Genomic DNA, 14,286 nt, shown 5'->3' on the forward strand with positions numbered 1-14,286 from the left:
CCATCCCCCGGAGTGGGGGGTGGGGGTTACCAGCAGTGCCAGCTCCAGTGGGCGCTGGTGGGGCCGAGGGGGCGGGAGGGACAGGAGCTCTGCTGTGCTCTCTGGGGTGTGGGTCGGTGCATCTCGTCCTCTGGCGGCAGCAGACCCACATTTTGTGGGGCCTTAGGCTTGGATACGTCGGAGGACTTCTATAAGGAAAATAATAAAAATTATAAATACAAAATAAGGTACAAACATGAATATTACTTGGAATGAGAAAAGAAATCAAAACCACCAACAAGTACGGAAAATTGACATAGTCCAAATGTCACATAATCCCCCCAAATAGCATAATAGTTTTAAGTGCTACACACATCTTTGTAATACCCTTTTTTCCTTCATTTTTGGCTACATACCTTTTGGTCGCTTCTTCATATAATGATACTGTAAAGTACATTGCCTGACATTTCCTGTAAAGAGAATAGAAAAGATAATTTGGTGTTTCCTAAAAGGGAATAGAAAGATAATTCCTGGGGTGGTTAGCCAATCTGTTATTTTGTTACTAATAGTTTAGGAGAGTTCAGCTTCACAATTTGTCGATAAAGTTGGAAATTTTCAGGATTGTTGCCTAATTGGCAGAAACCTCTATCAAATAACTTTTATAAGTGAGCTGTAAGATTGTAGGGTGAGGACCAATCTTAAATATTTGGAATTGATGGCTCGTTAACCAGAGCAATTCAGATGCATCCTGGAATCACTGCTACATTGCTTTTAGCTGCATAATTGTGTAATAAAATGACTCTTACGCTCTATCCACTGTAGTTATTGATAAGTATGCGTAGCAGCCTTGTCACTGGAAGTTCCTTCAGGCCGTCTTGCTCTGTTGGTGGAAATTTCATGTGCCCCTTCATCTGGAACTACCAAACCTCATCAGGACAAGATGCATCAGTTACACTGAGATGTGATTCCATATAATGAGATGCATAAAACAAGCAACTTTACACAGAAATACCTACTGCTTGTGGAACTTCTACAGTACTCAAGCCCTGTAAACAATGAAATCCTGATACATTTTATTCTCCATGAATCTCATTAAAGAGAAACAAAATGTGTGATGCACTTATAATTGTATACACAGCATTACTGAGTATATTCTTTGAGAGGAGAGAATTTCCATTTTGACTGGGCATCCATGAGAAATGAGTCCTATGTTCTGATGGTGGAAGACATTTTCACCGACCCACTCTGGCTCTTTTCAATTCAAACCTTGTTTCTCCTCCACAACCTGCCAGTACTGGGTGCTGACCCCATTCATATTTCAATATGACGTCTCGCCAGAACCTTCATGTCATGATAACAGGTGTGTTGTTATGGTGGGTATTGGTGGGTATGAGTATTATTGCCCCAGAATGGCTAGCAATAATTTAGCTATACACAGGAGTGACTATAAACTACATACCTATATCCCACTAAACCAAATAAATGTATCTTCGGTTCAACTTCCCCTTAGCCAGATCCCAAAGATGTCCTCGGCCATCCAACACCATCCAACATGGTGGAAATAATGACAGGGAAGTTATAGTGAAAGAGACAGTGGTCTTAATGGAAACATTTTACTTCTGTCAGTTTTACAGAAACATTATGACCATGTACATGCATAGGACGGATCCCTCCCAGGGCTTTGCAGAAGGCCTGTGTGAGTTTCTCTAACATCACAGTATACCCACCTTTGCCTTGGCTCTCAGAGCAGGAGTGGGGGAACCAGGGAATAGTCCCATTAATCATTCCTCTCGCCGAAAATCTCAACACAGTCCACACAACACCCCTCATGCTCACCCTCTACAGTCTGTGGAACGGGTATTATCATTTTCCCAGGCCACAGATAAAAAGTGGAGGCCCAGAGAGGAAGGGCTCTTGGCCAGGGTCACATAGTCAACAAGCAATACAGCCCAGCTCTTGTGCTTTGCCCAGGGCTCAGAGCCTACACAAGGCCTGCACTGTCTCATTTAGTGCACGGTCACTCTGACAGAGCGGCAAGGAAGGGCTTATGCTCCCATTTTATAGAGGCAGTAGCTTTTATAATCATCCGTCATATCCACACCCACAGGACAGTTGACAAGGCATTTGTATGCACATGAGTTTTATTTATAACTCTCAAGGCAACATGCAAGGAGTGTTATCCCTTTTTCCGGTAGAGGAGACTGAGGCTCATCGGAGGTCATATGGCCTGATTAAGGCCCAAAAGCAAGTCACTGCAAAGAGGCACTCCAAACCAGGACTCCCCACTCCTGGTTCAATGCTCTTTTCACTGCACTTGGCTCTCTTCCCCTTTAGAGATCAAAGGCGCCCCAGAGCATCATCTAGTCCCATCCCCTCGAGCCACACAGGAGAAGCTAAAGCCCAGAGAGGGGGGAAGGACTCCTAACCCAACGGTCGTTTTTCTCTCTGCCTCACTTCTGCAGGAGCCTTCATCTGCTCCCCCATGTCTAGGGGACCCCACTGCAGGCTGGATTTTGCCCTGACCTCTGAGTGACCCATCCAACAACAGCTTGTATCACGTAAGTCAATCACTGTCTTCCTCCCCAAACCCCTCTTCTTGGAAATAGTCTCCAACCCCGGGCCCCACCGAAGAGGGAGGAGAGTCTTAGGCAGCCTTAGATCCGAGTAGCCCCGCCCCTATGGCCACAGCCGATTGGATGACGCCAATGAGGGAGGGCAATCCAGACCAAGCAAGGTTAGACTTAGGCGCCAGAGCAGGTGAGTCTGAGCAATGGAAAAGGAGCCCAGACAGATGCAAATGCGGAGCCCCGCCACAGAAAGGCAGAAGCACAAAAAAGAGGTTAGGAGACCCCAGACAGAGCCTCCTGCCCTATGAGTTTACCAATCCCATGATTCCCAGCAGTACCTGGGCCCAGGTTATTTTTCTGTGTGATACACATTAGCACCCTCCCCACATTGAGTCCCATGAGTGAGTTTTCGTACCATGCAACTTAGACATTATAAATTATTTTTATTTTTTTAACAAGTTTAATGGGTGATACAATCATACGGTTTTAACTCATATGTGGAATTTAAGAAACAAAACAAATGAGCAAAGGGGAAAAAAGAGAAGGCGACACACCAAGAAACAGACTTTTTTTTTTTTTTTAAGATTTTATTTATTTATTTGGCAGAGAGAGACACAGCGAGAGAGGGAACACAAGCAGGGGGAGTGGGAGAGGGAGAAGCAGGCTCCCCGCCGAGCAGGGAGCGCGATGCAGGGCTCGATGCAGGGCTCGATGCAGGGCTCGATGCAGGGCTCGATGCAGGGCTCGATGCAGGGCTCGATGCAGGGCTCGATCCCAGGATCCTGGGATCATGACCTGAGCCAAAGGCAGACACTTAACCAACTAAGCCACCCAGGCGCCCCAAGAAACAGACTCTTAACTACAGAGAACAAACTGATGGTCACCAGAGGGGAGATGGGTGGGGGGGATGGGTGACGTAGGTGATGGGGATGAAGGAGGGCACTTGTGATGTATGATGATGATGGGTGATGTACGGAAGTGTTGGATCACTACACTGTATATCTGAAGCTAATCTTACACTATGTTAACTAACTGGAGTTTAAATAAAAACTTTTAAAAAAATACGTTTTTTTAAAAAGTAGCACACTATATACATTGCTCTGTATCTTGCTTTTTTCACTGAATGGTCCTGGAAATCACTCCATGCCATAAAATGATGCACTGGTTTTACAACCAAAGTCCATGGTTTATGTTTGGGGTTTAATTGACCCGCCAAGGGGTGAGATGGCCCCGCAGGCCTGTCACTTCATCTCAGACAAAGGAGAGGCAGTATCAGGAGATATTTCTGGTCTTTTAGCTGGTGGGAGAAGGGAGGGAGTGAGGCTTTGGCCAGTGTCTACAGGAGGCCGAGGCCCTGACCTAGGGCTTGGCCGTGGCGGGGATACAAGCCCATCGTCATTATCTTACCGCAAGGCTTGCTGACTTCTGCCCCTCCTCAGCTTCCTCCGGCTCCTCCCTATGAAGTTCAGGAACAGGTTTCTCAATGACTTCATCATTCTGCCTCTTCTGCTCCACCTGCTGAGTCGGTGCCCTGGAAACGTGAAAGCTGCCAAGGCCTCCCTGGCTCTTCCCCCTCCCCATGGGTCTCTCCTCCCTGGAGGGGCTTCCTTCACCTGTGGCAGTGAGGGCTGTGTGTGCCCAGAACAGGCAGCTTCCCTCGCCCTCTGCCCCGCAACCCCTGGCCCTGGCAACTCTCTGTTGGGCTCCCCTGCCTGAGCTCTGGTGGCCTTTATCCTCTGCCTCCCTCAGGCTTCCCTGGCCCCGGGGCGGTACCCTCCCCATTGTTCCTGCCCTATGCCCAGCACCTCACCCTGGGCGCTGGGGCTCCCCTGGACCTGCCTCTTGGAATCACATCTCCCATTTACTCTTTCTCCTTCTCCCACACTTCTTTATTCTATTCTTCTGCAAATTGCTTTTGTAATTCTATCCCTGCTCTGTTACTCACTTGCACTGAAAAAAAATGTGTTTTCGAGACTTTCCAGCCTGCTCCCACATCCCGCCCATGATTTACTGCTGGTCACCTCCTCTTGTAAGGAACTCCAAAGGGTTTGCCTCTCTGTCTTCTCTCCCCCTGCCCCCCCCCTTTTTTTTTTTTTTTTTTTTTTTTTTTCAGATGTATTGTTTAGGTTATGGAGCCATTAATTAGGGCCGGGGGCCAGGACGTTTTTTCCACAGAGGAATTTTTGTTTCTGGATCGCATAGGGCCATTCCACTGAGTTGGCGTCAAATGTCTCTACCTGAACTTTGGGATTATTTTATCTGCGTGCACATGCACTGTAGCCCACAGCCAGGCATGAGAGCCCCGACTCCAGTCACTCCTTCCATCAGCAAACACTCCCTGTAGCCTCCTGTCTGTGGGCTCTGCAGTCAAATGCTCTACCCCTGAGCTATACCCCCTGTCTGTGGGCTCTGAGCTGGACAGCAGGACACACATAAGAACAGGACATCCTCAGGGCACCTGGGTGGCTCAGTGGGTTGGGCATCTGCCATCGGCTTGGGTCCTTGTCCCAGGGTCCTGGGATAGAGCCTCACATCCACCTCCCTGCTCAGTGGGGAGCCTGCTTCTCCCTCTCCTGTTCCCCCTGCTTGTGCCCTCTCTGTCCAATAAATAAATAAAATCTTAAAAAAAAAAAAAAAAGAATAGGACATGCTCGCTGCCCTCACAGATTCCCCAGTGTGTTGTGGAAGACAAGGCATGTGCAAGGATAATGGGGGGGCTACAGGTTGTATTTGTGCTGAAACTTGATCCCCTTTAGTAATTGTGAAGCATTTTTGAGCACCTGTTATGTGCCAGGCATTGTGCTGTTACTTCACTTACGTGGCCTCATTTCATTTTGACAACCACTTGCAAGTTGGGTATTGTTAACCTTACCTTACAGATGAGAAAACTGAGGCCCAGAGAGGTTGAGTCACTTACACACGGTGACATTGGAGCTGCAGCATCAGGATTTGATTCCAGGATAGGTTGACCCCAAGGCTAGGTTCCTTCCATGGCTGGAGCAGGCCTCTCTCAGCTCTGATAGCAAATAGGGGCAGCTTTCACACTGGTTCCCTACCTTGTCTCTTTTCTAACCCTCAGTGCGGCAGGTCGGGGATGTGGGTCAGAGCTGGGCCCAGAGGACAGAAGAGGGCAATTGGACTGACAGGGTGGGGGTGGGAAGCAACGCTTGTCTGTCTGTCTGCACATGCGCAAGGACACAGCTAGCAGGGACGGTAGATCGTATGGGAGTAAATGAGGCTATCTTTGCCTTTTCCCGTACCAGCATCTTCATTTGTGTGGAAGCCTTAATATCACGAGAATCACATCTGATAGGTGCTCCCAGCCCAAAAGGAACTACACTGTTCAATCAACAAACCACGACTGGGGTCTTCCCTAAACAGGGAGGGCATGGGATAAAGAAAGAGATGCATAAGAAAAGGTCCTTGTGGTCCTTGCCACAAGCCAATGTGGCAAGTGGCTTGATGGAAGAATGCCTGGGGGCTGGGGGCTGCCAGAGCTCAGGGAAGAGGATTTCACTCAGCTAGAGGGGGTAGATCAGGAATTCTTCTTGGAGGCAATGACTGAGCTGAATCTTAAAGGATGAGCAGTCCTTCAAGGTCAAGGCAGGTGAGAGAGGGCATTCCAGCACATGTACATGACATGTCCAAAGGCCGGGAGGGGGAGAGGGGGCAGGGCAGTTTTGGAGAACAGTAAACAGTTCAGTATGGACAGAGCCTCTGCCAGGGGCTTTGTTACAAAAGGTCACTTAGCCAAGCTGGGAATTTGTCCCTATTCAGTAGGTGAAGAGAATGATTAAAATCCTTTAAGTGAGGGTAAGGCAGTCCGAGCTGCATTTTAGAAAGATCATTCTAGAAGATCTCTTATTCTAAACGGTGCCTGGAGAGTAGCCCCTATTGCAGCCTTCTGCAGTTCTCACACATACGCACACACAAAACACAAAAATGCAAAACAATTCTGAAAATCAAAACTGACAATCAATTACGAGAATCTGAAAGACAAAACAATTGCTTGTCCATGCTTCCACTAGGAAATAAAGCAATCCACTCATGTAAATAAAGATAGAAATACACTTAATTCTCTTTGCCATCCAGAGACCCCAAATATTTAACAACTAGAAAATCGCACAACTGCCCTTTTGCTGTAAATGGGCTGCTTTTTTGAGGTAGCCAGTGCAGTATTCTCAAATTCCTGTTTGTTTGTTTTTTAAGATTATTTTTTTATTTTTTTATTTTAGGGAGAGAGAGAGAGCACAAGTGGGAGGGGCAGAAGGACAGAGAGAGAGAGAATCCCAAGCGGACTCCACGCCAAGCACGGAGCCTAATGTGGGGCTCAATCTCACGACCCTGAGATCAGGTCCTGAGCTGAAACCAAATCAGTTGCTTAACCAACTGTGCTACCCAGGCACCCCTGTCCTTTTTTTGGTGTGTGGGTAAAGATTTTATTTTTAAGTAATCACAACACCCAATGTGGGGCTCAAACTCACAACCCCAAGATCAAGAGTCACATGCTCCATCGACTGAGCCAACCAGGGACCCCATCAAATTCTTGTCCTTGCATCCACCTTTTTGCAACTAAATGAAGTTGCAATCCCCAAAAAACAAAAGGAGAGAAAGTAGGGGAGCCTACTATGGCTGGCACTTATCATCCTGAAAGGTGAAGAATCTCAAGGCAAAACACTGACATGAACGGAGAGAAGGAAGGGAGACCTGGTAATGATGTGTGATGATGCACAGTTTTTCATAAACTCCACTGATCCAGAAATGGCAGAGAGACCAGACAACAGGAACAGAAGATGACCCCACTTATGGAGGAAGAAGTTAGAAAAATAAAACAGAAAACTAAGCCCAAGTAAAGTAGAAGAAAGACAAAATAACAAAAATGAGTCAAATAGGAAGACAATTTATTTTTTTTATTTTTATTTTTTTTTATTTTTAAAGATTTTATTTATTTGTTTGAGACAGAGAGAATGAGAGAGAGAGAGCACATGAGAGGGGGGAGGGTCAGAGCCAGAAGCAGACTCCCTGCCGAGCAGGGAGCCCGATGCGGGACTCGATCCAGGGACTCCAGGATCATGACCTGAGCCGAAGGCAGTCGCTTAACCAACTGAGCCACCCAGGCGCCCAGGAAGACAATTTATTAATTAAATTAAGCAATGCGGCTGGATCCACTCTCTATGAACAAAACTCAGTAGTACTTCTACTAACTACCTACAATTAGTGAAATTCAAAAACAATATCATTTACAATAACATCAAAAAAGCAACAAATATCTAGGAACACATCTAGTGAAAGGCTTACAAGACCACATACATTAATGAGAGAAATTAAATGAAACCTAAATCAAGGGAGGAAGGGATATACCATGTTCATAGATTGAAGGAGTAAGATTATTCATACCAACGCTATTCTAAATAGCCTGAACTGGAAACAACCCAAATGTTTCTGAACAATAACAATGCACAATTCATCATGCTATAATCATACAATTAAATATATTCAGCAATGAGAATGAATAAACTTCTGCTGCATGCAACAACCCTGATGAATTCCATAAAGATAATGTGGGAAGGAATGCACTGTGTGATTTTATTTATAAAAAATTCCAAAACATGGGCACCTGGGTGGCTCAGTCAGTTGAGCATACAACTCTTGGTTTGGGCTGAGCTGAAACCAAATCAGTTGCTTAACCATGGCACCATGCTTAATGCAGAGTCTGCTTGAGATTCTCTCCCTTTGCCCCTCACCCTGCTCATGCGCATGCTCTCTCTCTCCCCCCCCGCCCTCTCTCTCTCAAATAAAAATAAATAAATAAATAAACAAATAAATAAATGAAATCTTTTTTAAAAAGTTCAAAAACAGACAAAACTCATCTATGGTGTCAGAAGTCTGGAGAGTGGGAGATAATGACCAACAGGGCCTAGGAGAGATTTCAGATGTTGGTCATCTATTTCTTGACCTGGGTGGTAGCTTCACAAGTGTGTTCACTTTGGTACAACCAAATTGTGCATTTATGGTTTGTGCACTTTTCTGAATATGTTTTAATTCAGTAAAAATTTTAATAAAAAAAGGAATAATTTAGGAAATGGAAAATTGTGATAAAAGGACTTACAAGGCTTCTCAAATTCCATGATCCAGATGAATTCTGTGTCATGTGTGGATACTACAGCTCCTCAAGAGAGCCAAGCACTTTATAGTTACTCACTTACTTAGCCCTCTCTGATTAAATAGTGTCCTATGAAATAGGTATTATTCTTATCATCTACCCACCCACCCTCATTCTGAAGATAGTCACAAAATCTGAAAAAAAAAAAAAATCAGCAAATGTCATTTCTCATTTTACAGGTGAGAAAACAGGCCGAGAGAGTTTAAAGTAACTTCCCCAGAGTCACAAAACAACTAAGGGGTAAGGACCAAGAGTCAAACCTCAGCAGTTGGGTCCCAGAACTCGCGCTCTATGCCACCCCACAGAGTCGGCTTGTCAGCTGTTTTTCTTCTGTTCAACTCCTTCCCCCATTCCTGGAACAGTGTTTCTCAAACTCCATAATTCATTCAACAATTTGTGCGGAGTCTTTGCCATGTTTGATGACACTAAGAACAATAGTGATTCCTATTGTGTTTCAGGACTTGCCAGTAATGGACAAACTTTTTAAGAGCTTGGAACACTGTGCCAGGATAATGGCTGAACAAAATGTCTTCTGCATTTTTGTCACTAGAAGCAGAGTTGTGACGGGCGGCATAATATGCATGTTCACTGCCAAGAAACTTGCATAATGATTTTCTGCATCTTTAAAGCCCTGAATCCATTAAGGCTTTTTAATTGGTATTGAGTAATACACCACATGCATGGCAGATATTATCCATAGCCATCCCTGAGCTCCTCTTCATACCACCTTTCATCTAGAACTGTTAAAATTACTCAGTTAACTATGCATAAATGTGTGGAATAATCAGTGTATTCTCAGCTATGTAAAAATGCAGAAAAAAATTTTTAGGAAATACACCAAATTATGAGCAGTAGTTATCTCTGGGTTGTAGCTTTTTGCATTGGTTTTTATTTCTTGGTATCCTCAAATTTTCTACAACGAATATATGTCACCTTTTAAATCATATAATTTTTTTTTTTTTTTTTTTTTTTTTAGAGACTGGGGGAGAGGCAGAGGGAGACAGAGGCTCTTAAGCAGGCTCCCTGCCCAGCATGGAGCCGAACCGGGGCTTGATCTTACAACCCTAGATCATGACCTTAGCTGAAATCAAGAGTTGGACACTTAACCTACTGAGCCACCCAGGAGCCCTAAATCATACAATTTTAAAATCAGCTTAGAGTATATAAAGTTTTATATAATCATGTAATCGTAACTATGTCAAAATATGTATATATAGTAAAAGACTGGAAGAAGTTGTTAATAGTAATTATTTTCTGTATGTAGAGCAATGAGTTTTTTTCTTCCTTTAACTTTTTAGAACTTTACAATTTTTCTGTAGCAATCATCGTATCAGTCCAGATTCTAGATTACAGGGGTGCCTGGGTGGCTCAGTCGGTTAAGCATCTGTCTCTTGGTTTTGGCTCAGGTCATGTTCTCAGGGTTGTGGGATCAGGGCCTCACGTTGGGCTTCGCGCTCAGCATGGAGCCTGCTTGAGATTCTCTGCCTCTCCCTCTGCCCTTTCCTTTTCCCCCTGCTTGCACACACTCTCGAAATAAATAAATAAATAAATAAATAAATAAATAAATAAATAAATAAATAAATGATACTTTAAAAAAAAGATTCTAGATTATAAACAATAGAAGTTGACTCCAGCCACCTTAAGCAGTAAAGGATTTATTGTAAGAACATTAGGTGCTTCTCAGGATCTTTTGGAAGCTAAGGAAGGCTTAGTAGAAGAGAAGCCAACCAAGGTTAAACCAAGGTCAATGGTTTGGTTAGGAGATTGTTGCTGGGACTGCCATCAGGCACTCCTAGCCAACACTGCTGCTGGACTCCCGGTGCCTGCGCTACTATAACTGTCTAACTGTCCCTGTGTCTTTATGTCACTCTCTCATGGTCCAGATTTCTGGGCAGGATCATCTGATTCACTAACAAATAATCATGTGCCCATGTTCTAGCTGCCTGAGCACAGGGAGGACTGTCTGGCTCTTGCCTGGGCTTCCTACAAGGTTTATACGGTAGGGATCCTTCCAAATTGATAGGGTGTTCAAATGTGGGAGAGCTCAAAAAAAGACAAATGTCCACTACACTCAGATATTAATATTATTAGTATTAGTATTATTAGTTGCAATGTCCCAAATCAGAGGGCAGAGCTGGTCTAATAAAGACACTAATCACCATAAGTAGGCACTGCTTTTATAATGAAAATAATAATTTTTTCCTTTTTTGATAAAACATAGACACTTTGTATCATATAATGTGGATCAGAATGCATTTTACTTCACACAGTGGATTAAAGAGCAGGGTTTATTGGGGGAAGTTATAAGCCAAGGATCAGTGAGAAAAGGCAAAAGTACTCCATCTTCCCCTTGTCCCCCAGACAGGTGTGTCATGGTCAGGGGCCACAGGACACACAGTGAATCTGTGTTTCTGGGGATGAACCTCAGCCCTCATTTGCTTTTTTTCTAGGTACAACTTTACCAGTAAAATCAGACTGCTTAAGCCCTGGGCAATAGGAATTTATAGAGTGCCAGGAGTTACCTGAGAAGGCTAATTTTTTAGAAAGGAGGAGTCTCCCAGTGGGTAGAAGGGTCAGCGAGGGATAGTGTGGGTCATGACACACTGGATAATATGATGGGTGTGCTGTTCATTGAACGGAACAACACAGGCAGAGGAGGGGTAGGTTTGGGGGAAGCGATGAGTTTGGTTTGGGACACACTGAGTCTGGAGAACATATGAGTCCTCCCCAGACAAGGTCAGTGTTCGCATTATACACACCCATAGCAGCCTGCAACTCTCCTTTTTTGCTTATCCCAATTGCACTTTAATCAATAATCACAGAATTAGTATTGAATCTCCACTCCAGGTCGTGAGCTCCCAGAGGTCTTGGCCCAGGTCTAACCACTTCACCGCTATATCCCCAGCACTGGCATAGGATCAGGCACAGAGTAAGTAAGCAAAACAAACATGTTGAATGAATTAATGAACCTACATGGAGCCCTGCAGCAGGCAGATATGTGGATAGGAAACTGAGAGACCTGGGATGAAGCTCTAGATTCAGGAGAGTTCCACACTTAGATAGTAACTGAATGGAAGCCACTGGCTAAGATGGGTTACCCACCGAGCCCAAGTGGGTTGAGAAAAATCAAAGAGCCTAAACCAGAACCCCAGGGAACATCATCATCCCAGGAAGGCAAGGCAGGTAAAGGTAGGCAGAGAGCAAAGGGAGGGTTGTGTTTTGGAAGCTAAGGGAGAAGAGAGTTTTAAGCATGGAGTCAGTGAAGTCAAATGCTGTCGGGAGGTCTTGTAAAATGAAAAACACCAACACTTAGGAAGCACCTGTGTGCCAGGCGGTGTCCTAACAGCTCTCAATGTACTAAATCACTTAATTCTCGAGACCACCACGTGAGGCAGGTGGGGGTTACCGTCATCGTTCCCTCCCTGTGATGAGGATACTGAGGCACAGAGAGACCACCCAGCTAGTAAGTGGGAGGGCTGTATTTTGAACCCAGGCAATCTGGTTCCCAAGTCCATGCTCTTCACCATTATATATGCTGCTTCAGAGAAGAGGTAACAGGTGGCTCATGGGTAACATCAATGGGAACAGATTTCAGCGGTGCTGTGGGGTGAAACCACATGGCAATGAGTGAAACGGTGAGTCGGAAGCAAGAGAGTCAAGACCAGAAGCCCAGCTGTTCCCTACAGAGTGGTCCAGCTGCACTGACACCACCTGGGAGCCCTTTCGACATGCAGAACCTCGAGCCCTGGCCCTATCTTCTGAATCAGACTCTGCAGTTTAACAAGCTCCTCAGGTGATTCATGTGCACAATGAAGTCTGAGAAGCGTTGGACTAGATGATCTTTCAGGAACTTTGGTTGAGGAGAGAGAAAGAAAAACACAGCATTAAGTGAAAGTTTTGTTTTTTTGTTTTTAGGTTGGAGAGCCTGGAGCATATTTATAGACTGAGACCAGTGGTTTGGAACTCCTGCAGCACATTAGAAGCACCTGGGGTGCTGTTAAAATGACCAGTTTCCTCAGGCCTACCCTTGGGAAAGCTGTGTGGCATGTGGGATGGGGGTGGAGACCTACCTGAGGGGAAGGCACAAGTAAGGAAGGACAGGATGGAGGTGCAGGCACCAGGGAATGAAAAATGGATGAAGGCCTCCTCAGGGAAATGGGAAAGGAAGGGATGAGGATGAAGAATGCAAAGGAGATATTTTGCAGAAGGAGAAAACGCAGTAACAGTAAAGCAGAGAGAGAAATTTTTAAAGGGTGGGGACCAGCAAGGAGATAGACGCTCAAAGGGAATCAAACCTGAGAGCCATGATTGATTGCTTTCTTAAATGCTAACTAAGACATGCGTGGTGGCAAGAATAGTACTTTAAGACAGTTACTGGCCTGCTCAGAGTCTTGTTGTATCTTCCCATCCATCACACATGGTTTACTAGGCACTTGGTTACTTTATTCTCTTCTCTCCACTGACCTCTGGCACACCAGGCTCTTCAGTGTTCCTTTTCCTAATCATCACATTCCTGCCTCAGGGCCTTTACACTTGCTATCCTCACCTATGGGCTGTTCTTCCTCCAGATATTCACATGGCCTGCTTCCTTACTTCAGTCAGATCTCCTCCAGTGTACTCTCCTCACAGAAGACTTCCCTTGTCACTCTCAATCCCCCGTCCTCTGAATTGTTTTCCATTACTGCCCAACATCAGTCCATAAAGCTACTTGCCTATTTGTTTAGGTCTGCCTTCTCTACCTGAATGCAAGCTCCATTGTCCTGCTTGCTGTGGAAAACCCACCGCCTGGAACAGTGAGGCACAGAGGTGCACTTGTAAAAAGTCTGGAGTGAATAAATGGCAGCTGCTACCTGGTGCAAATGAATGGGATGCTGAGATGAAAAGGTATTGCTGAGTGTGCCTGGGGAAGGTGATGAACTAGGGAGACTGAGGAAGAACAAGGTAAGGACAAGTAAATGGGCATCTTGAAGGGCCTGAGGAGGAAGCACAGGGTTGTAACAGCAGGAGAGACTGTGGTTTCTGCATTAGACCACTCACTCTGTGTTGGTCCGGGCAAGCTTGTTAATCTTTCTAAGCCTCAATTCTCCCAACAGTAAAATGAGGCTGATAAGCATAGTACCTCCACCTGAGGTTGTGATGGGGGTTAAATGAGCTAGTAGCCAGAAAGAGCGTGATAGGCGGTAAGCTCTCAGTAAGTGCTAATTCTATGATCAATCCAAGATTGTGGGAAGAGAGTGAAATGTGGCAATGGGGGTGGGGTGGGGTGGGGAGACGTTTCTGTAACCATTCCAAGTCCTGACCCAAAGTGTCCTACCCTGAGATTGACTTGTTACCTTGCCACCGCCCAACCACCCACGCAAACGTGTCTCTGCCTTGCTAAAAGGCCGTCAGCAGCCTTTTCTCCTTTCTGATGACTCTTCTGAGAGCTGGCCTAGCGCCTGGCACAGTAAGTTCTCCATAAATATTTGTTGGTGTTCACTGCACTTCTCCCAAACAAGTGCTACCTTGTCAGGAAAACGACGTGAAGTGGGAGAGATTCCGGTCTCCGACCTCTTTAGGGGAGAACGGGCTAGGCAG

The sequence above is a fragment of the Mirounga leonina genome, unplaced genomic scaffold (genome assembly GCF_011800145.1).
Source record: "Mirounga leonina isolate KUSES-001 unplaced genomic scaffold, KU_Mleo_1.0 Mir_91, whole genome shotgun sequence".
Classification (NCBI taxonomy): Eukaryota; Metazoa; Chordata; class Mammalia; order Carnivora; family Phocidae; genus Mirounga; species Mirounga leonina.